Source organism: Protopterus annectens, chromosome 12.part0 (genome assembly GCF_019279795.1).
Source record: "Protopterus annectens isolate FY-2018-M chromosome 12.part0, PAN1.0, whole genome shotgun sequence".
NCBI lineage: Eukaryota > Metazoa > Chordata > Ceratodontiformes > Protopteridae > Protopterus > Protopterus annectens.
Window position 1 is genome coordinate 844,188,630 of NC_056746.1, and position 24,312 is coordinate 844,212,941.

General features: G+C 38.4%; 1 protein-coding gene across 4 annotated transcripts in view; it reads left to right on the top strand.

Annotated features, from left to right (window-relative positions):
* Positions 1 to 24,312, top strand: part of LOC122816834 (tripartite motif-containing protein 54-like) — a 361,207-nt gene that overhangs the window by 331,645 nt on the left and 5,250 nt on the right. The window lies entirely within an intron of this gene.

Here is a 24,312-nt window from a genome sequence, read left to right on the forward strand (position 1 = left end):
TTTGTATAGTATGCATTTTCTCAAGGATATAAAGTTAGAAACTTAAACATCTGTCATTACTTAGTGACTTTGGTTATCAGTGACTTGCCAGAAAACCACAAATTATATATGGAAAAAATATGAGGCAAAAATCTGAACATTCTGCAAATATCTGGACAGTTGAGAGGTTTGTGTGGGGACATCATACTGTAGTCTTTGTCCATCATACTAATGCATGTGTACATGACACTTCACCTCCCACTAAAGAACCAACCAGCAATGAGAAATGCATATTAACTGATTATTTTTAAACCATGATCATATAAACCATTTAGGGACAAACTCTGGTACAATCAAGTCAACATATGAGTTCATAAGGGGGAAAACAGTCCCAATTTCCCCCTTCATTTAGCATTCCTTCTAACTCTCCATCCCATTCATTTTCCTCAGTCTTTCATTCCATGTTTCCTTTGACTCCTTATTTTCTTCTTTTGTTCTCCAGTTTACCAAAGCACTAATCACTCTCATCTGAACCCACAGAGAATGGCCTGAAACCTCTAAGTCATGGCATGACATGGATATGAACAGTTCTGACTTGATTCTAGACCTCGACCTCTGTGGTCAAACCTGAAGCTGTTATGGTCCATACCCAGTAAATCATGAACTGGTGCTTGCCATTCATGTCTGTCATCCTGAAAGCTATGTCTTGGACTCACAGTTGTGGTCAGGATCCTAGCAAACATTTACTGAGGCCTAACTGCCATGGTCTGGAGTCTAGAAATTGTGGATGTGACCCTGGAAACCAGGCATCGTTTGAACAACTATGGTCCAGATCCTGAGAGCTTTGGTCTTTAGCTGTGGGACATGTGGCTTAGATTATGATAAACATGAGCTTGAAACTGACTGTTATAGCTTGGACATTGACACAGTAGCTTGGACCCTGAGATTTATGGACTGGGTCATGACATCTAGGAAATAGAGTTGACAGCCACAGCATGGGTTCTGGCAACCACAGCAAGAGCTTAACTAGTCATGGCTTGGACCTCACAGACATGGGTCTGGATCCTGGATTTCATAATCTGAGTTCTAACACCAAAGTCCTGTCTCCTGATAACAATGGTTTTGATACCTAGGGTTACCACCCATCCTTCATTGCGAGGGACAGTCCCTCTTTGGGCAGTTGTGTCCTGTGAAAAAAATAAAAAAAATGGCAACTGTCCTGAGATTGTAGGACAAAAAATATCTCATAAATTTTGCCTAATAGTTGCATAAAACACTTATTTTGCACCCAAAATACCTATATGTTATATGAAACAGTATAAGCATCTCAGATCAAATCATGATCTGTACTCAGACCTTCAATATCAGGAACCTGATAGCCATGGCATGGACCCTCACATCTATGGTCTGGATGCTGAATTTCATGGTATGAATCCTGACAAATGTGGTCTGTTGATGGACAGGTTTGGCCTGGAACCTAATTGCCACAATTTTTTGTCAGTCACAGACTTGACCCTTGCATCCATGCCCCAGAATGTAGCATGAGTAATTCACCCAAGTTTCAATAATCAGCAAATTTAGGGAACCAGTATATGATATAATTCATATCTGAAAAACAAATATTGATCATCAATAATCAAAAGTCACATCTGACTGTTGGTTCTATGTTAGGTTGCCAAAATGGTATTTTGGCGAACACCTATTCAGCGACCCATAATCAGCAAAAATCACTTCAGTGATTCACTGAGTTCACTAAGGGCAATGAAATGGTTGCCCAAAGGACAATGGGCAACTACAAGACTTTGCCCTTTTCTCCACTATAGTACGATCTCGGAGTTGGTATATATAGTTAAGGGGGTGAAGCCCCCTAGTTTGGTGGGTTCGAGTGACGTAAAAGTTGGTCTGTTGTGCTTAGTAAATTCAACAAATTGCTGATGCAATTTTCAATTATTACAGTTCGCTGAATACCATTTTGGCAAACTAATATAGACTGCTGACTGTTATAGTAACCCCATGCAACTAGGGAACAAAGTTGGATTACAAGCCTTTCTTATGTTGCAAACACACATACTACGCAGACACCAAGGGACAGTTCAAATTCAAAACTCCCTGTTCTGCATGTCTTCATTAGGTGGTAGGAGACCAGAGTACCCACATATAACTATTACACAGGGATATGGTAACGAATAAAGGGCTTAATAAAAGAGCCTTGAGGGGCTCTGCAATTACACTTTTCATACAAGAATATATTTAAACCCTAATATCCTATTATAATGACAAATGCTAATCCACTGTATAAGAAAACAGTTTATACTATAACATATCAGACTGGTAAGAAGCTGTGAATGAGTAATGGAACCAAATGTAGTTATAAAAGTTATAAAAGCTTATCAAGTTAGAGAAAAGTGATCAAGATGAAACAAAATCATATCTTTAGATTTCAAATTAATGAAGCCCATTAAGACTCATTGCAATAAGCTTTAGAATGTTTCCCTCATATTTGTCAGGATCAGTTTCACTACTGCTTTTCTGTAAAGGTACCTTTTCCACATTGATGGTACATAGGATCTTTCCAAAGATGTATGATATAAATTGCATAGTAAGTAAAATAGGAAATATTTTTAAGTTAAAATAAGACAGACAGGGATTTCATCTGAAGTCCCTTGATGAAACCACTTATTCACAATAAAACCTGAGTATACTTTTATTAAAGAGCATTCCACTACTGTTTTCAGCTAGAACATTGGCTAAGAATTGATCTTGGTACAGAGTAGAAACAAGGATATTTAATTTTAACCTGATTTTAGGAAACATGAGGGCTACAACCTCAAAAGCAATACACAATTGTGTGCAGAACTCATTGTGAACGGAGCCACCTATACTGAGTCAGAAGATATAGCAAATATACTGGCTGACAAATTCAACTCCAGCTTTACCCCTCTCTCCTCCCCTCAATTTTCCCTCAGGAAATACCACCAAATATAACCCCCTCTGCTATAACCAGGGAACAGGTCCTTTATGCTCTCTGTAAGGCCAGGAACACTGCATCAATGGGCCCAGACAATATCCCAGGATGCCTTCTAAATAGCATAAAACATGACCTATCAGGCCCTCTGCAATTGCTATTTAACTGTAACCTCCAAACAGGTTTCAAGCCTCATGAATGGAGAACAGCAACAGTCACCCCTCTGCACAAAGGTGGGACATCTACAGACCCTGGAAGCTACAGACCCATAAGTCTCACTAGTCTTATAAGCAAATCCATGAAATTAATTATCATGGAAACGATCAATAATGATACAGTAAACCTCCAGACACTGGATCCAACCCGGTTTGGTTTCACCAAGGGCAGATCATGCCTACTTAACCTGGTGGACTTCTTTGAGAAGGTCACCAAAGCAATGGATGAGGGCAAAATGGTTCACACTGCCTACCTTGGCTGGCCAAGGATTTGGCACAATACCCCACTAGGGCATTGTTGACAAACTCAGTAGGTTAGGTACAAACCCACATGTCACCCGGTGGATAGTCAACTGGCTCACAGACAGGACTCAGGAAGTTCGAATTGGGTAGTCCACCTCTGCAAAGAGGCCAGCCACAATAGGAGTCCCTCAGGGATTGGTCCTTGGGCTGGTCCTTTTTGGAATTTACTTCTCTGAAGTCAAAGCCAATGTCAGTGGTCTGTGGCTGACTAAATTTGCAGATGATTGCAAATTAGGGGCTGTCATTCAAACCCACACTGACACAAATATTCTCCAGGAAGGGGTGACACAGAAAAACAACTGGTGTCAGAGCCATGGACTAATACTAAATGCCAAGAAATGCATACTAGTATCCTTTGGGAAGTCATCCACCCCTGGTACCTATCATATTGGCAACACATCCCTTAGAGTTGATCCAGTAGTCAGGGACTTGGGGACACACATAGACAGTAATCTAGCCTTTGACCATCATGTGTCTACAGTAGTGAGGAAATCATTCTATGTTGCACAACTTATAAACAAAAATATTGCATCTTGGTCCAAGGAAGTCATTGTTCCACTGTATTCAGCATTCATCAGACCTATCATTGAGTACAATGACCTGTTTGGTATCTACCTAACCAGGCATATCCAACAACTGGAAAATCCACAGAGGTCCTTCACTAAAAGAATACAGGGCATAAGTAAAATGTCCTATGCAGACCACCTGAAGGCCTTATCCCTGTATTCTGCCTACTACAGGCTGTTGAGGGGAGATCTATGCCTGGGATTCAGGGCATTGTTAGACCCCACCCTGATGGGCCTCCTGCATATCCACAAAACAAACAGCATCAGAATTATCCATTCTAAAGGTTTAAACCTTGCCAGTGATATAAATAAGACCTACTGGAGAGACAGGTATGCATCCCAGAAACTGTGTAACAGGCTCTCCATCCATGTGAAGCAGAGTTCTTCCATAACTCGGACAATTGGATGGGAAACAGGAAATTCATCCCTGGCTTGTCACCTATGTCTCTAATGGACACAAGCAACATGTAAATGTTTCATCTGCCAAGCCCCTGTTTATGCTTATCAAATGTATCAGAACTTGTCAGAGATTTGGGATGCATGGCTAGGCTTAAAAAGGCCCTTGTGGTTGCTAGCCTAGTAAACACCTATGAACCTATGAACCTATGAACAAGTATTTGCTGAACTCTGCCCTGTTGTCTAACAGTCCTGTTACCCTTTTCACTAAAGGACAGCAATGGGAGCTGAGTTTCAAGCACAAGAGGATCATATTATTCAAAACTACAGCTTTGCATCTTGCAAAGTTCAATAAACCTCGTCTTTAGAAAAAGAGGGCCATAAGCCAGAAAGTGGGCAGTTACAGAAACAAAGTCTCAACAGCAGCCCAATATGAGTTTGAATCAGGTAGCCTATATGTTGTTTAGATGATATGGACTGTAGTTAGATGTGTTATAGTTCAGGCTGCTAATAAGAAGTGTGGTATTTCTACAGGAGAAGGGCTGACAAAAGACTTGGGGTTGCTAGATTCTTCACAGGCTAATGAAGTTCAGTCCTGCATCTTGAATAGGTGATGACCTATTAAAGTCAGCAGACACACTGCCAAAAGATAATTTGTTGTAGATGAAGATCTTCAAAAAAGCAAATAAAGATGATTTTTTTCTATTATATGATGTGTTAATTTTCTTGTTCCACCATTTAAGCCTAACTTTTTTTTTCAATCAGTGCATTTAGATTTAGAGAATGGTACATAGAAATTATTAAAATGAACTCTGTTGTAAAATGGTTTCTAACAATGGTCAATACTGGATCTTTTATATCTTGCTAGCTATAATCACGAGAACAGCATATTCCTGAGTATGCAATAGCTGCTGTTAATAAAATTACAAAATGCTGCATAGTAAGATTTTATTTTCTAATGCATGCAACACTGAAAAGAAGTGTATTATGGTTTAATTTACCATGTGGGAAAGGCATAAACATTGTTTTGTCTTGTCAAACCTTTTATTCCTAGTATATTTGGTATCCCCCAAAATTCATAAGGTCACAAATAACACTTCCTCTCAGACTTATTGTGTTGTAACACTATTATTGGATTGTCACTTGAGACATAGGCAAACATACAATTACATAAAAGAAAGAAAACTATATTAACATATTCCCAGTTGCAAACATTATACATCACATACATTCTTTTGTATATTTATCATTGTCAACATTACATACGTTGATCAATTCCTGCCTTCCTTTAAACCCCACACCTCCTGCTCCTAAATATTATTCTGCATATATTGTGCCCTCAATTTCCATTTTTCTATGCAATTTGTTTCTACCCTTTTCTAAAGATCCCACTTCCATTTCTTTTAACTCTGTATTCATTACTTCAAATACAGTTGGTTTAGAGTTTTATTTCCATATTCTAGTAATTGCTTTTTGGCAGCCACTTGAATTAAACATAACAAGCTGTAACTATATCTAGGCAATTTAGATCCCGTATCACAGCTCAAAAAAAATATTTCCTTAGTGACATCCATTTGCTCACTCAAAATTTCTGACAAATTACTCTGCTGGGATTTTTTAGACTACAAAGTCATTCTACTCTATTTAATTATTTATTGCCTTTTGTTTACTAGGATGGTCCAACTGGGCACTTAGGACCATTTTCAGTGAAGGTCTGAGGGAGAAAAGCTCCATTAAAGTTACAAAAATTACAAAAGCTTTGCAGGGGAAAAGAATTTCCATTTCTTAACAGAAGAAATAGGGGTTTAGAGAAATATAAGGGGTAATACAATCAAAGCAGAGGTTAATACAGTTTGATTTCTGTAGAAACGTTGTACACTAAAAAGGTTGCATTTACATATACAGCAATATACAAATTTCACTTACATAGGAGTGATGAAAGCAGTATATCATTATAAATGTAGATAGAATTTATTTACATTATTTACAGGATAAGGCAGAAGAGCTGAAGAGTTAGGAGTTGGTGATAGTCCAGTGATCTGAGAGAAAAAGTTAGTCTGGGTGTGAACAAGAGACAGGAGCATAGTGAGTCTCCAGTTGTATTATGGGATTTGGAAGTTATTAGCAGGCTCTTATTACCCGAGCAAAGGCAACGTGGTGGGGAGTAGTGTTTGAGAATGTTTTATAGAGAAGGGCATGTCTATGGTTTGTGTATTTTTTAGTGGCCAATATGAAGATGAATGTATATATGGTGATAAGGTAGTTCTAGCCAGTTTAACTTATTTTAGTGTTAAGCAGTGTTTTTTATGGTAGGATACATTAGCTGCAAAGCTGACTATTTTGTTAAAACATACATCTAAATTTTTTAGCAAGGTTGCTTGAATGTTGGTTAATGTGGGTGATGCATAGAGAAGGGAGTGGAGAATGTAGGATAGTACTATGGATTTTCTTGAGGAGTATTTGAAGTAGAGTTTGTTTTGGTAAAGGTTGCACCATTGTTGGTAAGTTTTCTTGATGGTCTGGGTGATATGCAGGTCAAATTTTATTTTTTGTCTATTATGCCTCCTAGTAGTTTGGTATTTGTTACAGTTTCTATGGCAGTGGTATTTGTTGAGGTCATATTAAAGAGTGTACTGGTTGTTCCCAGTTACCTCTTTCTTCCCCATCACACTTCCAAGATTTGCCATCTACCTAATGAAAATTTCTTTGGATTTGTTTGGGGTAAAAAATACCCATGCAAACACTTCCAAGCAAAAATCCTAAATCCTCATTGCATATTTGGGAGCTGTACATATGTCCTCCCATTGTTTCCTTGTGAATTGCTTATCCAATCTCTCTTCCTAATATTTTCAATCCTCCTCTCATTGATTCCTATAGTTGTTGTACAGTATTTTATATGCCCGTAATTATACTAATTATCCCTTTAACAGCAGCTTCTGTTCTAAATTCAATTAAAAACTCTACCAGACCAGGACTGCACTTAGGATTCCCATATCCCTCTCTCATTGCCTATACTTACATATCAATCCCTGAGAGGGAAGGCGGTGTCTAGCCTGCAGTCCAAATATCTTCTTGGCCTCTTCCCAATTTATTATCTAGATATATACTCCCAATACTTTTGTTCCTTTTTCAACTTTCTCTAGTTAATTCCAGCCCCTTCTTATTTATTCCCTGTACCCCTAATTACAGTCATCACTACTGGCAAAATCTTTCTCCATTCCCATGTTGGTTTAGTTCTTAGACTGGTTTCTGCTACTTTACAAATATAATATTCTGTATTACTGTTGTTATACTCCTTTAGGATCACCATCCAAAATCCCGCTTTCTCCGTCTTTCTTGAATTTTCTCCCCTGTTTTATCATTATCCCTTTCTTCTTTGAATTATAGTTTTCTGCTTGTGCTGTATATATGAGTCTTGAATGAGTAGCTCTAAACTATCCCTTCAAATCAAGTAATCCTAATCCAGCTTGTTCTATTGGAAGAATCATCTTATCCCACTTAACTCTTGCCCTATCCTCCTCCCAGATAAAATCCTACAACCCTTTATTAATTACTGTTCACAAATTCTCTAGTTGATAAAAATATGCCTAACCTCTACATAAAGCTAAAGGGACTAAAAACATGTTCACTGCTTGTATCTTGCTATCCATATCCATAAACAAGAGCTTCTAGTTTCTCAGTTTTTGTATTATCTTTTCTTTAGTCTCTTCTCTTATATCCTTGTCTGCCATAACAGATTCATTTTTAATCCATATTCCTAAATACTTAATTTCATTGTATCCCCATAAAGAGCATAAGCATTGCTAATCAAATTATTGCAGGTAACTTTTCTGGGTGATTTTTTTACCCAAATTAGGCAATATCATTATCAAAATATTAGAGCCCATCTCTGTTTATTAAGAAACTGCTTCAAACAGTTTGTATATTCATAAGACAAAACATCTTTCCATAGAGATTATTATTATATAGTGCATGGAACATGGTGATTACACACTGATACTTGGAAAAAGACAAAAATTAAGTGCCAAGTGACATGAGACCCAGCCTTAACAATTGTTAATCAACCCCTGGTTAAATTGTTAAGGTCAGGTCTAGTGCTAGGCACTCTGTTTGAGTAGCAAATGACAGTGGGAAGATTAAAGGATTTGTTTCAGCCTACTGTCCTTACCGGTAATGTGTCCTGTTATTAAGAGAGTTGCTAGAATAACAGGAAGTATATTCCTCTGCATTTTCTGAAGGATGCAAGGTCTGATCAGTTTATAACTTTAGTCCTCACTAATTATTCCAAAAAACATTGAACTTATGAGGAATAGACCAGACATGTGAGTCAAAAATCTGGGCATTCTGAAAAATGAGTACAGTAAACAGGTATGGTTAAGTGAGTATAAACATGAGGAACTGTGTGCTACACTGCCTTTCTGATAGTGTTTGCTAGTTTCTTGGCATCCATGTCTCGAACACACAATAAGTCAGTTAGGATCAGTGACCCTATATATATATTGTCAAAACTGGCTATATAAGGAAAACTTTTCTTTATAAAAGGGAACCTGAACATTTCGATGATAAGGGCATATTTGCCTTGTTTAATTCTAATTGTAATTTCATAGTAACCTCTCTAATAGGACCCAAGCAGTGAAATAACAGGATGATTTCTCCTCTTTCCTTCCTATATCCATCAGAGTCCAACAAGGCACCATCTTAGGACCACTGCTGTTTAACTTATTTATCAGTAACCTAAACACAGCAGCCAAAGAGGCCACCATAAAACAATATGCCAATAACTCTAACAATATTAACATGCGGCTAGGAGACTATCTAGGCTTCAAGCACTTGCTCAGAAATCCTTGTCCTTTATAGAAGCTTGCTTTGATAAATCACAACTCCTGAGTCAAAAAAAAAAATAAACTACTAATGTTTTCCCCCAACTGTCTCTCCTCCAAAAAAAGTGTTTTTAATATACTGTCATCCAGCAAGACCAATATAGAACTGGTATCCCACACTAAACTACTAGGTGTGATTACAGACGACCACCAGACATTTGATTTCCACTTTTAGCAAGCCATAAAGAAGAAACACAAAAAACTAGGCTACCTGTATAGAGTGAAACACTACCTTACTGACTCTGATAGATAAAATACAGCTACTTCTTTCATACTTCCCACCCTATTACATGCTTCTCCTATCCTAACCAGAGCCAGATCATGTTCAAAAGGGCTCCTAGGTATGGTAATGGATTGGGTCCCCCCACACAGCAGGACAATGCAGCCCCCACACAGTAGCCCACCCCCTGGCAGCAGCAACCCCCCACCTCACCCCCTGCAGCAGCGCCCTGCAGTCATTGCAGTGTCGCATTACTTGGCTATGTCTCCCCAGTTACCATAGATACTGTTCAAACCTGTCAGTGTACATACTATTTTCTTATTTACTTTTACAATGATTACAGAGATTTTTGGATTTCATTTAAAACTTTCAAATTTTATAGTACAAACACTGATAGGCATTTGCTAAACAAAAGAATACAGTCTCACAATGAAAACAGACTTATCATTAACAATAAACTTCTCTGCCCTTGAAACTCACAATCATTGAAACAGCACTGAAACCCATATTCAAAGAAAATGCATTGGGCCAGTGGTGGATTAAGTTTACTTTGGGCTGTTTTCAGACCATAAGCCCCTTGCACACATTTTTCGGATCATGCATGCATGCTGTGCTCCTTGATTCACTTTCCTGATTGTAATAAATTATATTCCTTGTGTAATATGGTACCACTTGTTAGAGTGTTTTTGAATTTTGTAGTTTTGAACATTTTTCCAATAAGGAATGAAACAGCGTATGAATCAACAATGACAACACTGCCCATTTTAGAACATTTCAACCATAAAAGGCCATTCATACTTCTGCCATTACAATCTACCAATATCAGTCAATATGAGCAATCTCTGTAGAAGTAAAATCAACTGAATAATTCCACATTAAAGAGATCTGCAAGTAATGATGCGGTTGCTACCAGCAAGCAGTTTTACATTTCAATGTTACATCTACAAATTCAGTGCCTGTTGCCCTTGAAGAATAAATTGCTTATGTTACATTAAAAAAAATGGTAAGCTGGTAATATTGCAATAGGGAATGAATGGAAAACCAGCAACAGATTCATAGTTTCTAGGCATCTCATCCAAAAGAGGACACACTCAGGACTGCATCACCCCCCCCCCCTTAAAGTATAACACAATTTCAGCAATCTATCTATGTGGTATGGGAATAGAAACCACAGCCTTCAGCATCAAAAGCAAGCATACTAACTGCTGTGCTATTAACACTGGATTTAAGTTCAATAGCATAGTGATAACCATTTGCTAAAAAAAAAAAATTGCACATTTGAAACAGACTTAGCATGAGTAGCAGTAATCTTCTCTTCCCTTGAAGCTCAGAATTTCTTGAAAATGCATTGAAAAACTCATAAGTCCTTGAAAATGCACAGAGGTAGTTTTGTGTTATACCTCTCACCACAGCAGTAAGGAGAAGTCTCAGCAACCAAGAGCAAGTGCACAAAAAAACCCCGGAAAGTAGTTGGTACCTTAGTCTACGATAAAAACACTTATTTATTAAAATAACAAATGTAACATAAAGCGCTTTTCCTCTCACTGATAGTGAGACTTCCTCAGACAAAACTTCAAATGTAAAACATCTCCTTATATACCCAACCCAGTTACTAATTGATGCTTCTTACATTAATTGATTTGATTAATAAAAACAGTTTCAAAATAGCAGCTTTGCAACTTGATGTAAAACAGTATTGCATTCATATTTACATTTCCGTAACCAGATAGAAAGCTTCAAAAGGTTCCTCAACATTCCGAACATTAGTACAACCACTTTAAACCTTACAATATTACAAACATTCAATTACACCTTTAGAACCTGTTCAGTGTAAATGTTGTTTCAAGCTTTTTAAGCCTAAATAAATAAGATTCGCTGCATCTCGTACGTCTGCTAAATGAGATGCTATGTTAAATGCTTATATTACCTGTCTGTCCATGATTGGATTGTTGCCACAACTCTTTCAGTTCATAAATTATCCAAGTGGGGAAAATACTTTCAATGTTTAAGCGGAAGTTTAACTAAATGGTTAAGCCTATTTTGGAGTTGCTGACTAGTTATTCCACTCCACTTCCACCTTTCCAGTTACGAGTATACATCACGGATCTACATAGTGCAGCCTGCATTTAAAGCAACCATGCACTAATATTAGTAAACTCCATTGTATACACAGTGATGACCATTTGCTAAAAAAAAAAAAACAATTGCATATTTGAAAAAGACTTAGCATGTGTAGCAGTAATCTTGTCTTCCCTTGAAGCTCACAATTTCTTGAAAATGCATTGAAAAACTCACAAGTCCTTGAAAATGCACAGAGGTAGTTTTGTGTTATACCTCTCAACTCTCCAGATTTCTGCAGAATGTACTGTTCCTCTTAAAATTTGTTTCTGGCAAACTATAGATGATTGAAGTCAGTAAATAAGGACATACATTTGAGTTTCAGAATTAATTTCCTTCAGAAAAATGCAAGCTAAAACAAAAACTGTTAATCTAACAACATTCTATTTATAAGAGCAATATTTAAAATCTGTCTCTATTTTTCAGTCTTTGTCACCCCATTATTTAGGGGTTTGTCCAGATTTCTTGTGTAAGGAAGATGAGAGGTAACTTGTTGTATATAATTCAGACTCTTGTCTCTTGTAACCAAGGTACAGGGTTTCAGCCTAGTTAAATTAACTAACCTGCCATCCCTAACTAGGGTATTTTTACACACAAGCAAACACACACACACACACACACACACACACAGTACCTTACGAATACATTAATTTTTCAATGAAAGCAGAAGCAGCAGGAACATTGTGTATTTAAATTCTGCACATGAATGTGGAAAAGAAAGAAGCAAGCAACAGCAGGAGTGAGTACATCAATGCATGCTGGGATGTAAAGCTGCTACGTGGATCGTAGCATTCTTAAAGAAGGCATGCAATTTTTGTTTTTTAATCAAACAGTAAATGTTGTGATGGCACCCCTGGGCAGCAGTCCCCCTGCTAGCCAGTGGGCCCTAGATGACTGCCTAGGTCACCTAGTGGTGGATCCAGCTCTGATCCTAACCAGTTTCAACTCTTCTCTATCACCCAAACCAGAACAATGCTACAATAACCAACAGTATAGGTCATATCACTGCCACTCTAAAGCAGTTAAACTGGCTCGAGCTAAATAATTCTCTGCTGTACTCACAATTAATTACAACCTACTGCAACTACTGCACATCCCTGAAAAATTCCCATCTTTTCAATCCATCATTCGTCCTTACACTACAAAGAGACATCTTTACTCCACTGTCAAAGCATTACTCTCCATAATTAAACCTAACAACAATGCAGAATACTCCTTCAACTCACACTGCTTTGCTAATAGCTGGAATATCATTCCACTCCACTTAAGAACAGGCTGCAACCTGAAAGACTTCGAATGCCAACTGAAGCAACATCCAAAAGATAAATAGTTCTGAATCTTCACTGCTCCTGGATAGACTGGGTACTAGAATAGCTATATGAATGTGTGCCATAGCTCAGTTTGGCACAAAACTTAATGTGATATTATCACATCTATATCTTCCCTTATAATTTTATCTCCTTTATCTTCCTTGCCCCTCTTCCTATCCTTCCTTTCTCTGAGCTGCTGTAACTCTTTATTTCATCTTTCTATGCCTTGGGTTTTGAACAAGTCTTTATAGTAACAAATAACTTTACATAAAACCTGATAATCTATGAATACTGATGATACTGCACTGCACACGCCTCCCTGTATTAGAAAATATTTATATGCAATATTTATATGTTATTTTAAATGAGACTGGAAATTATGTCAAGGAGGTCTGAATAAATGAACTAATGCTCATGAAACTAATTGACTATTTATGTTGAAACAATGCAAACAATGCCTGCATAATGGAGCTTTTCATCCCAGGCCTCCACTGGAAAAGGGCACTCACTGCTCAGTTGGATTTTCCCAATAAACAACACCAATAAATAATAAATAAATAAATAAATAAGTAATTTGACCCAGCTTTTCTATAAAGACCTTATATTTAAAATAACACTTGAAGAATGATAACGTGTGGCATAGTGATAGCTGAGTTAGGGAAATATATTGCTTATTGCAATAGAGGTTAGGACAGGTAATTTAAACTAGACAGCCATAGCATCTCTGTAGCAACTAAATGGAAGCAGATACCTTTAGAGGTATATTAGGACCCCTTGAGACCTCCTGACCTATAGGTCTAAAGAGGATTACCTGGAATCTCCACAATGATATCTGCCAAGAATGATGGTGGAGTTGGGATGAGGCAGAGAAAATGCCTAAATCTGGAGAATTGTGAAAAGGAAGAGAAGTCAATCTGTGAGAGTTGCAAACTGAAAAAGAAGTCCCCAGTGTGAGTGACTATTTCAAAAACACTGAAAAGCTGTTGGGATTTCTTATATTGCAGGGGCACAAGGAGAGCAAAAGGAGAGAGAGAGAAAGCAAGGTTATAGCCCCAATATCCTTATATACTTCCTATTGAATAAGGTATCATTTGTCTTAACAATTGTTTTATTCTTGAGGTAAAGACTTAAGCTTTGTTGATTTTTTTCTAATTGTGCTGCTTTGAAAACTGCATTTGTATTGTCTAAATGAAGGCAGATTTTAGCTTGTTCGATGCCTTGAAAACTGCATTTGTATTGTCTAAATGAAGGCAGATTTTAGCTTGTTTGATGCCTTGAAAACTGCATTTGTATTGTCTAAATTGAAGCCCAGTTTTAGCTTGTTTGATGCCTTTCCTCACTTGTTGTAAGTTGCTGTTGCTGAGGGATTCTACAGATGATTAGCATGTGTTCTGCATTAACATTTTATCATAGAAGAACATGGCAAATGGGTTGTGCCATCTTCTTTTCTTTTCTTTTTTTTTTGCATTTTCTACCCTGATTACCCAATGATTATTAGATCATCTGTCAGTCTATCACACCATTTGTTCTCTCCAGCAGGTGAGAGACGATTAAAAGGGATTGTCATTAAGGTAGCCATTAGTAATGGTTTAATCTCTTGGTATTTTCCCTGGCACTACCTACAGGTACTTGTTGAGATACAGTGGAGGACTATACAATGGGTTGTCTATGGAGGGTGTACCCTCACTTCTACAAAGGAACATTTCCTCCAAGCATTCCTGCCCCCTTGGCCATGGCATGAACAGTGGTCTCTCTAGCCCCCAGCATGAAGATTTCAACCAAATATAAACAAAGCTCAGCCTCCCCAGGGAAAAGTGGTCCTCCCCATCCCTGCTTGGTTCCCCAGTATGAGAGCTACAAATTGTACCATGATGACCTGGGTCTCAGCCAGGGATCCATCCCTCTGTGCTTTATAGCCATGCTTCCACCTTCTTTTCTGTTGGCATTGGTGGGCTTATTTAGTGAACAGGAGATTTCTTGTTCAGATGCCAAGTTGTACCTGTCTACTTTCTTCTATTTTTGGGACTTCAGGATTGTTTCATGTCTTACAAGTCTTTGTAAGATACTATCATGCAAATGAATGTTTGAAACTAATAATGGGTGTTGTTTTTATTTCTGGTAGAATAATCTCATTTTGAAGTTTCTTTTAATTTATATATGTTCATACAATAGATACATACATACACCAGACCTATTTTATTGAAAAAGTCTTTCAGGTCATTGAGAAAAGGTTGGTCTGAGTCCATTCAGCTGGGAAATGTATCAAAACGTAATCTAATGGATTGACTAAATGAGGTATATTTTAGTTTATTTTGTTAAAAAGAAAATACAGTTATGTGCACTCGTGCAACATGATGCCCAAGCCTCATGCTTAGAGATAAAATTATTGAGTTAATGCCACTTGAAATGTTATACCTTTTGATGGACAGACTGTTGATAGGCTGTTCAAAAGTAGGATTAATAATTTTGGTCTTGAAGTCATTTCAATTAAATTCACTAATTTTAGCTCTTGAAAAAGTTGGATTTCTGCATTTGTGAATACAGGTATGATTCTCAAATTGTATGTGAGATCATTTCATTTAATGTTAGCCTCAGTAGCTGTAGATCAGTGCGTATATTGTACCTAGTCAGCCACTGTAGCTAGATAGCATGTGCATATAAGTTAGTGAGCACGTGGAAGATAAGTGTCAGTTTGTATAGTCAGATTGAATGCAGGCATAAATGGAGATGCACATGCAAGTGAGTTTGAAGTAATGAGTCAGTTAGCTTAAATATATGTTCCAGTTACAGCTCTGATGAGTTTATGTTCTATAAACAACTTGAATTCACCACAGTGCCTCAGTGTCTCATTTGAATACAGCACATGCAACATAGTGTCAGAATGGGATACGAAGTTGAAGCAACTCACAAACCACAAGGCATGCAGTTAGAAGTGATGGAATATATAGGAGCCAACTCGCAAATAGGTCAGTAGTTTTTCAAAGGTACTTAAACTCATTTAAATGATTTTTCAGTTGCTGAATAAGTGGCAAAGCATTCAAAACTTTCTAAATAATTACTGAGATAAACGAAATGTCCGAAATTGTGACATACTGATAAAAGTAGTCGAAATAAATACAAAAGTATTAGAAATAATTTCAGAAGTGTTAACACCATTTGGTAGATACAGATTTTTAAGAATGCCATTTGGGATAAATTCTGCCAGTGAAGTATTTTAGTGTGTAGTGGAACATTTTTTTTCAGTTTATCCATGGGCTATTATAGTAGATGATATAATTGTAGGGGGCAATGGCAAAGACGAACATAATAGAAACCTCAAGAAAGTTCTAGACCATGCTTGTGAAGTAAATCTTAAACTGAATGTTTAGAAGTGTAAATTCAAACTGAAAAAAGTTACTTATGTGGGTCATGCATTTACCAGTTCTGACTTACAACCAGATCCATCTAAGCAAGCAACAATTCTTGAGATGCCAGTGCTGGAAAATGTCACATCTTTACAACGTTTTCTTGGTATGGTCAACTATTTAGGAAAGTTCATCCCAGACCTGAGTGAACTGTTATGTGAGTTGACATGCAAAAATGTAAACTGGTCCTGGTTGGCATTTAACATTTTGAAAAAGAAAATTTCCAGTCTACCCACATTGAGATTTTATGATGTTCAAATACCAGTAACTCTTTCATGCGATGCTTGAAAGTATAGTCTTGGTGCAGCATGTCTTCAAGAAGACATACCAGTAGCCTATGTATCCAGCACTTTAACCCAAACTGAAATCCAGTATGCACAAATTAAAATGAGCTTTTGGCAGTAGTGTTCGTATGTTTGAAGTTCCACGATTATATTTATGGCAAATCTATTCGAATAGAGACTGATCACCAGACTCTAGTGACATTTCTCAAAAAGCCAATACATACAGCCCCAGCACACTTGCAGCGCATGATGTTAAAATTGCAAAAGTACAATTTCAATATTGTCTGTACAAAAAGCGAATTTCTATATGTTACTGATGTTTTGTCAAGAGCACCCACACAACAGAACAGCATGACAATGAAAAAAGCAGACTTTGAAGTCATGGAAGTCAGAAATTCTTCCTCCTCGTGTCTTGATGAACTGTGAAATCATACAGCTTCAGACCCAGTTTTCCAGAAGATTAAACTTGTTATCAGTCAAGGATGGCCAGCATGACAAACTAGTTTACCACTTGACATACAGAAGTATTTTCCCTACAGAGATGCACTCCTGATGGAAGAAGGAATCATCATGAAAGGTCTTAAAAGTGGCAATTCCTTCAACATTACAACAGGAATATATCAACATTTTGCATCGTGGTCAGCTGGGTACTGATTCAACCAAAAGAAGGGAAAGAGGCATAGTATTTTGGCCTTCTATGTCAAAAGATATAGAGAAGGGGACTCTAGCATGTTCCATTTGCAACAGTACTAAATCGCACCAACAAAAAGAACCACTTCATCTAAACCGGATTCCTGAACTAACATATTTGACGGTTGCCACTGAAATTTTTGAATGGAATGGTGTTAGTAGACTCTTATTTTAATTGATTTAACGTCCAGCACTGTCATTATAAAACTGAAGAGACATTTTTCTCTTCATGGTAATCCACACAAAATTGTATCTGACAATAGTGCATAGTTTACAAGTCATCAGTTCAAGAATTTTGCTGAGTCTTGAGACTTTGTCTATATCACTAGTAGTCCTGAGTATCCACAGTCCAATGGATTAGCTGAGCGTGCAGTTCAAAGTGCAAAGTACTTGTTGAAGAAATCCAGGAGAGATGGTACCATTGTTTTTTTTAACCTACTTAATCTCGGAAAATTCTTCAAGATAATTTGCTTGGTTCACCTGCTCAGAGACTGATGTCCAGACAGACTAGAACAACTCTTCCGATCAGTAAACAATTATTGATTCTAAATGTGAAGAAAAACAGAATGGTCAAGACTCAACTTTTGAAAAAACAGCAGCCACAAAAGTTGTACTACAATAAATCTAGAACACCTCTTAGACCATTAAGACAAAGAGAGATTGTGAGAATGCAAACATCTAAAGGATATGATCAAGTGGGAATTGTCAAAACTATTTTTGAAGAAAGGAGAACTTACATTGTATAATCTAATGGAATGGATTTCAAAAGGAATCAAGACAGATATTACCAGTCTCCAAATCAGTGATGCAACAGATTGCTTGTGCCAGAGACTCTGTTTCTCACAGTGACTCTACACTTGTTCAAATTCCAGAGCACAGTGTACTTTCTTCAAGTAATCCTAATGTAATCCTTGAAGTTCCAATTGTAAAAGAATCCCCAGAGACTGGCCCTGTTGCTAAACCCAGTCAAAGTTTTTATGTGAGCAGATCGGGTAGAATTTCCAGACCCATTCCAAGATGCACAGCAACTTGGACTTGAATTAATTTGTTGTTATATGTTGATGTAATATCTAGCTTGTAAAATATCTTGTTCTCCTATTGCATGTCGAACAAATGCAAGGAGAGGATGTAGATCATTGTGAATATTGTATCTAGTCAGCCAGTGTAGCTAGATAGCACATCCATATAAATTACTGAGCACGTGAATGCAGGCATAAATGGAGATGCACATGCGAGTGTGTTAGAAGTAATGAGTCAGTCATTTAGCTTAAAGGACCACTACGGGCAAATGATGAAGAAAACATATATTTTTTATCTTGGCATGATTTACTACACCTCCCAAAGCTGCCTGCAGCAAAATAAGTACTCATTCCTAATTTTATTTTGGTTTTACTCTTGTCTGCCCTCATGGGGGCAGACATCGTGATTCCTTTGGAAAGCTAAGTCTGTCCCATAATGCACAGACTGAGAACAAATAGCCCTACCATTTGTTGTCAGACTAGACTTCCATTCACTTAGAATGGAACACCTGAAAAAAAATGCCAAGTTTGAGAGTCTGCAGCTCGTGTGTCATTGATTGGTATGCGCACTGATGTACTACACAATCTCTGAAAGAAACTTGCAAAAGTGTCAACAAATTACTGAGATAAAAAAGACTTTTCACAAGGTGCTCTTTTGCAAGTTTCAGTTCCTGGCCAGGTTACTCCTCCCATCTCCCCTCCTTCAGTGGGCTACAGTCTCACATTTCCAGCTTGAGTAGATTCAACTATTTTGTCAGCTTTGCATGACAATAGACATAAAAAAATCACAGCCTGGTGTGCCACTAAAACTGTTCCCTTATGTCTCTTCACTTCTGAATAGCATTTCCCAGGAATAAAAAACAAAAAAAAAGCAAACGCATCAGTCCAGAGTTTAGACCAGTCTATCCGTTTTTTAAAATGTGCACAGTAAAATATTCAACCTGCAATGCAGTTTGGCTGCTGACATGGTTATCTTTACATAGTTATTCTCTTACAGTATAACCGGAAGTTATTGTATTTAATGATAAATTTTACAACAGTTCTCAGTTTCTTAACAATGACCTCCCAAGCCTCTGATGTGACCTAATACTTTTTCTTACTATTGCTTTATCTAGTTTGTCTTAGTTGTATACCTGTAGCATGTCTCTCATCCTCTCAGCAACAGACTCCTGGAGAAAACTTCAAAAGCAGATACTTGTATTGAAAGAGTAGCAGCAGCTGTAGCAGTGATACCACACTCCAAGACAATGCACTCAAACATAGTAATGACAAACACAGGGGAATGTATGTCTGAATCAAGCAGTGATTAAATTGCTAGGGAATTCACTGATCACAATTTTACTCTTAATCTCTCCATTTCATAATCCATAACATTCGCACCACACCTACAAAGGCACACCTCCACCTTCCACAAACACAGCTACCCACACCTACACAACATACCAGTCAAATTTAAGGCTTTTCCAACCTTTCTGCAAAACACTGCTGTAATGGCTTTGGCAAACAAATGAAAATGATTGATGGGTGCTGGTTCAGGGCTTCGATCCAATAGTACAGATTTTTGCAGAAAGTCCAGATTTTTTTTGTCTGTTTTTCATAAAGTTGCAGTTTTCTGTCAAATCACTGGCAAATCATTGAACATTGAAGTCAGAAAGTTGACAGACATTTGATTTTCAGACTTCATATCCTTAAGAAAATTCACTCTAATGGAAAATCTGTTTATCAACTTTCTAAGTTTGTAAGTGCAACATTTACAAAATGTCCCAATTTTGGGGCCTTCGTCCCCTATTATTTATGGCCTTGTCCAGATTTATTGTTCTATGATGTTGAGAGGTATGCTGCCATCCCTTCCTACCGGAGCCAGTCCACTGCACTTGCACAAGTGTCCCCCGCAGCAGGTATCAGTGCAGATTTGCTTTATAGTTCTTTTACACCATAAACACACACACACACACACACACACACACACACACACACACACACACACACACACACACACACACACACACACACAATGATGCACAGTTAATGCGGACAAATCTGTTTGTTCAAAGTCACCAAACTTATCTCCAAACCCAATTTTATGACACCTACTACCAATCCACTTGACAGTCTGCAGCTGTAAATCTTGTTGTCCATGTTATTTATTCTTTTCCTTGGTTTCGTTTCTCTTACTTGTAATATTACTTTTACTCATTTTTTCTCCTGCCTCCCATATCTACCCTAATTATTACTTCTAACAAATACTTTTTCTCACTCTTTCTTCTCTTCCCCTTCTCCTGTTTATCCACTATTTGACTTTTCCACTCTGACATTTGCTTTATGAGTAAATAATGAACTGTCACCCTTATAATGTCAGCACATTTCAATGCTACATAATATTGTATTTAGTCTAATAATAGGTTCATAGGTAGGTAGTAAGCCTAGCCAACAAGGTTCCCTGGCCTATGCCACCCCAGAAAGTTGTTTTCCTGTACCACTGTTGAGCAGAGCCACAGAAGTGATTCCCAGGGTATATTTCCTATTTCCCATCCACTCAAAGATTTTGCTTGAAGAGTGCTAATGAGGAACTTTGCTTGACATAGATGGGTAGCTTGTTCCAGAGTATCGGAAGTCTCTGGGATAAGACTCTATGCCGCCTGCATGTCCTGTTTATTGTGGTGACTAGGTTTAGGTCCCTAGAGCGTGTAGCTCGGAGGGATTGGGATTTCTTTAGGTGTAGCATGTCCAACAGCTCTGGGTTTGACATAGCTTTATATGTTAGGCAGAAATCCCCTCGGAGTAGGCGATATGCTCCTGAGTAAAGCTGGAGTTTTTTGAGATGGTCAGTGTAGGGCATCTGTTTGAGGCCAGTAATCCTCTTTGTGAGGTACTTCTATGGCCTTTCCAGCTGCTGCAGATATCTTGTAAGGTACATTCCAAAAGGGGCATTGTACTCTATAATGGGTCTAATGAGTGTCGAGTAGAGGGGAGCAATGACCTCTTTTTTCCTGGATGAGAACCCTTTTGTGATGAGGTGTGCCACATAGAAGGACTTCCTTACTACTGTAGCGATGTGATTATCAAGGGAGCGACTACTGTCCACCTGGGTCCCAAGGTCTCTTATCCCACATTTAGTGTTAAGTAGACTGCTGCCTATGTGGTAGTTCATGAGTACAGAGTTTTTACCAAAGGGGATGACACTGCATTTTTTGGCATTGAGCTTGAGGCCATGGCTCTGACACCAGGCATCTGTCTCAGTGAGGCCCTTCTGTAGGATGCCCACATCATTTGGGGACTTGACTATGGCTCCTAGTTTGCAGTCATCTGTGAACTTCGTTAGGCAGAGGCCTTCTGTGTTACCTGTACTTCAGTGAAGTAGATACCAAACAGTAGAGGTCCTAAGACTGAGCCTTGTGGTACTCCACTTGTCACTGGTTTGATGTCAGATTTGGAGTCTGCAACTTTTACAGTGTGGGTTCTGTCAGTGAGCCAGTTGGCAACCCATCTTGTGATTTAGGGATTTATACCTAGTTTAGTAAGTTTAGCTATAATTCCAGAATGGGGGATGGTGTCAAAAGCCTTGGCAAGGTCAAGCTAGGCTGTGTGAACCACCTTAGCCTCATCTACAGCTTTGGTGACTGCCTCAAAGAAGTTGAATAGGTTCAGGATGCATGATCTGCCTTTCACAAACCCGAACTGGGTGGTGTCCAGGGTTTGGACGTTACCAATGTCTTTGTTTATGAGCTCCATGATGATACATTCCATGGCCTTGCAGACCAGGCTCGTCAGGCTAATAGGGCGATAGTTCACAGGATCAGTGGTGGCTTCCCCTTTGTGGAGTGGGATAACTGTCGCTGTGCACCACTCAGTGGTCACAAAGCCTGATATGAGACTATGATTGAACATGGTGCTTAGGTGGGGAACCAGTTCATTCTGAAGTTTGTGTAAAATGCAGCCTGGGATGTTGTCCAGTCCCATGGATGCTGTATTTATGTCTTTAGAGAGTGCAGCTTTTACCTGTGTAGTTGTGATTACAGGGACTCTGCATTCTTCCTGTATAGATATGGGCCCTTTAGGGTGTGAGAGGATGGTAAAGTTAGCACTGAACCTATCTGCCAGGATGTTGGCAATATCAGTTGGTTCTGTAATTTTCATGCCATTGTGCTGTGACTCAGAGCAGATCTGGGTTTTGGCATTGAGATTCTTGACATAGCTATAGAATGCTTTGTGGTTGTACTTAGAATCAGCAGTGATTTTATTTTCATAACTAGCTTTGGAGGCTCTTATAAGGGATCTTAGCTTCTTACTGAGGCTGACCAGGGAGCTCAACCACTCATGGGATTTTACTCACTTTTGCAACAGTTTCTTCCTTCTGTTGTACAGTTTGTTTATGGCAGGCAACCACCAGATTGGCTTCCTTTTTTTGGAGGATAGCTTCTTGGTTCTGTTTGGGATAGCACGATCCATGCACTCATGTAAGTACTTATAGAGTGCATTTGTGTAGGATTCAGCAGTCGTAACTGTATTGTCCATGTGCAAGGGTGTTATGAAGTTCGCCACTTCTGTCTTAAGAAGCATGAAGTTAGCTTTGGAGACATTTTTTACCATGGTTTTCTTAATGTGGGGTGGGGGTGGGATGTGGATATCTAGGGTGATTAGCATATTGTCGGATATGACCAACGAGGAGTTGACTTTGGGTGTGGAACACCGGTCACTCATGTTGGTAATGACTAGATCTAAGATATTGCTGCCCTTGGTAGGGGTGTGGATGAGTTGATCCAGGGCACCGGAATTTATGAATTCCAGAAAGCGTTGAGCGAAAGACTTGGTACATGAGTAGTTTTCCCAGTTAATGGTGGGATAGTTGAAATCACCCATTATTAGGTTGTTTGAACCCTAATATTTTCCAGTATATCAAGAAAAGAGGAGTGGGAATCTTGGGGCATGATGTCGGATCTGTAGCAAGCTACAATTTGGATTGCAGTTTTGCTCAGAGTTAGTTGCACTTGGATAACCTCGGCTGCATTATGTTGAGCAACTAGCCTGGAGGTGTGGATATCCTTAATGAATATGGACACACCTCCACCTTTGGTGTTCCTGTCCAGGTTACATGGCTGAAAAGTGTGGTATGCGTTATAGCCTGGTAGTGCAGGGGTGCTCTTTGGAGCCTTGAACCAGGTCTCAGTCACTGCACAGATGTCGATGTTCTCCATTTTAAGGAGTGCCTTGAGTGAGTGCATTTTGAAATTTAGACTTCTAGCATTGAGTAGCATTACCCTCAGTTTTCGCTTGCCTGTTCCTGTTACAGTGGTTTATTTGTCATTTGAACTTTATCTAAAAAAGGCACTATAGGGGCAGCAAAAGTCTTAGCCAATATCCGGAGTCCCATGGGCAACAGGTGCAGGCCATCTCTGGCAAAGCATCGTGGTCTATTGACCATGTCATCCCAGGCAGACAGATACTGGATCCTCTTAGAATGACACCAGAAGCTTAGCCAATTGTTGAAGTCAATCATTTTGTCCTTGTACTGTGGTATCATTCTGGGCAATGGCAGAATGCTACTCAGGGCTAGGGTCATACCTCCCTGGGCTACAAAATCAGAGAGCTCTTCCATGTCTCTTTTCATGTAGTCCAGGGAGGTATGTCTCAGGTCATTCAAACCAACATGGACATTGACAAAGTCATATTTATACTTGTTGTGGAGAGACCTGAGTTAGTGGGTTATGTGGCGGATCCTGGCACCAGATAGGCAGCTGACAGTAACGTTCTCCTTGTTTAGCCTGGTGAGTGGGACATCAGTGTTTCTGACTATAGAGTCACCTATGACTAGTGTGTTGGGTACGTTGTTTTGCCTACTATATTATATATTTTATAATATATATATATATCTATATATATATATATATATATATATATCTATATATATATATATATATATATATATATATATATATATATATATATATACATATATATGTTTG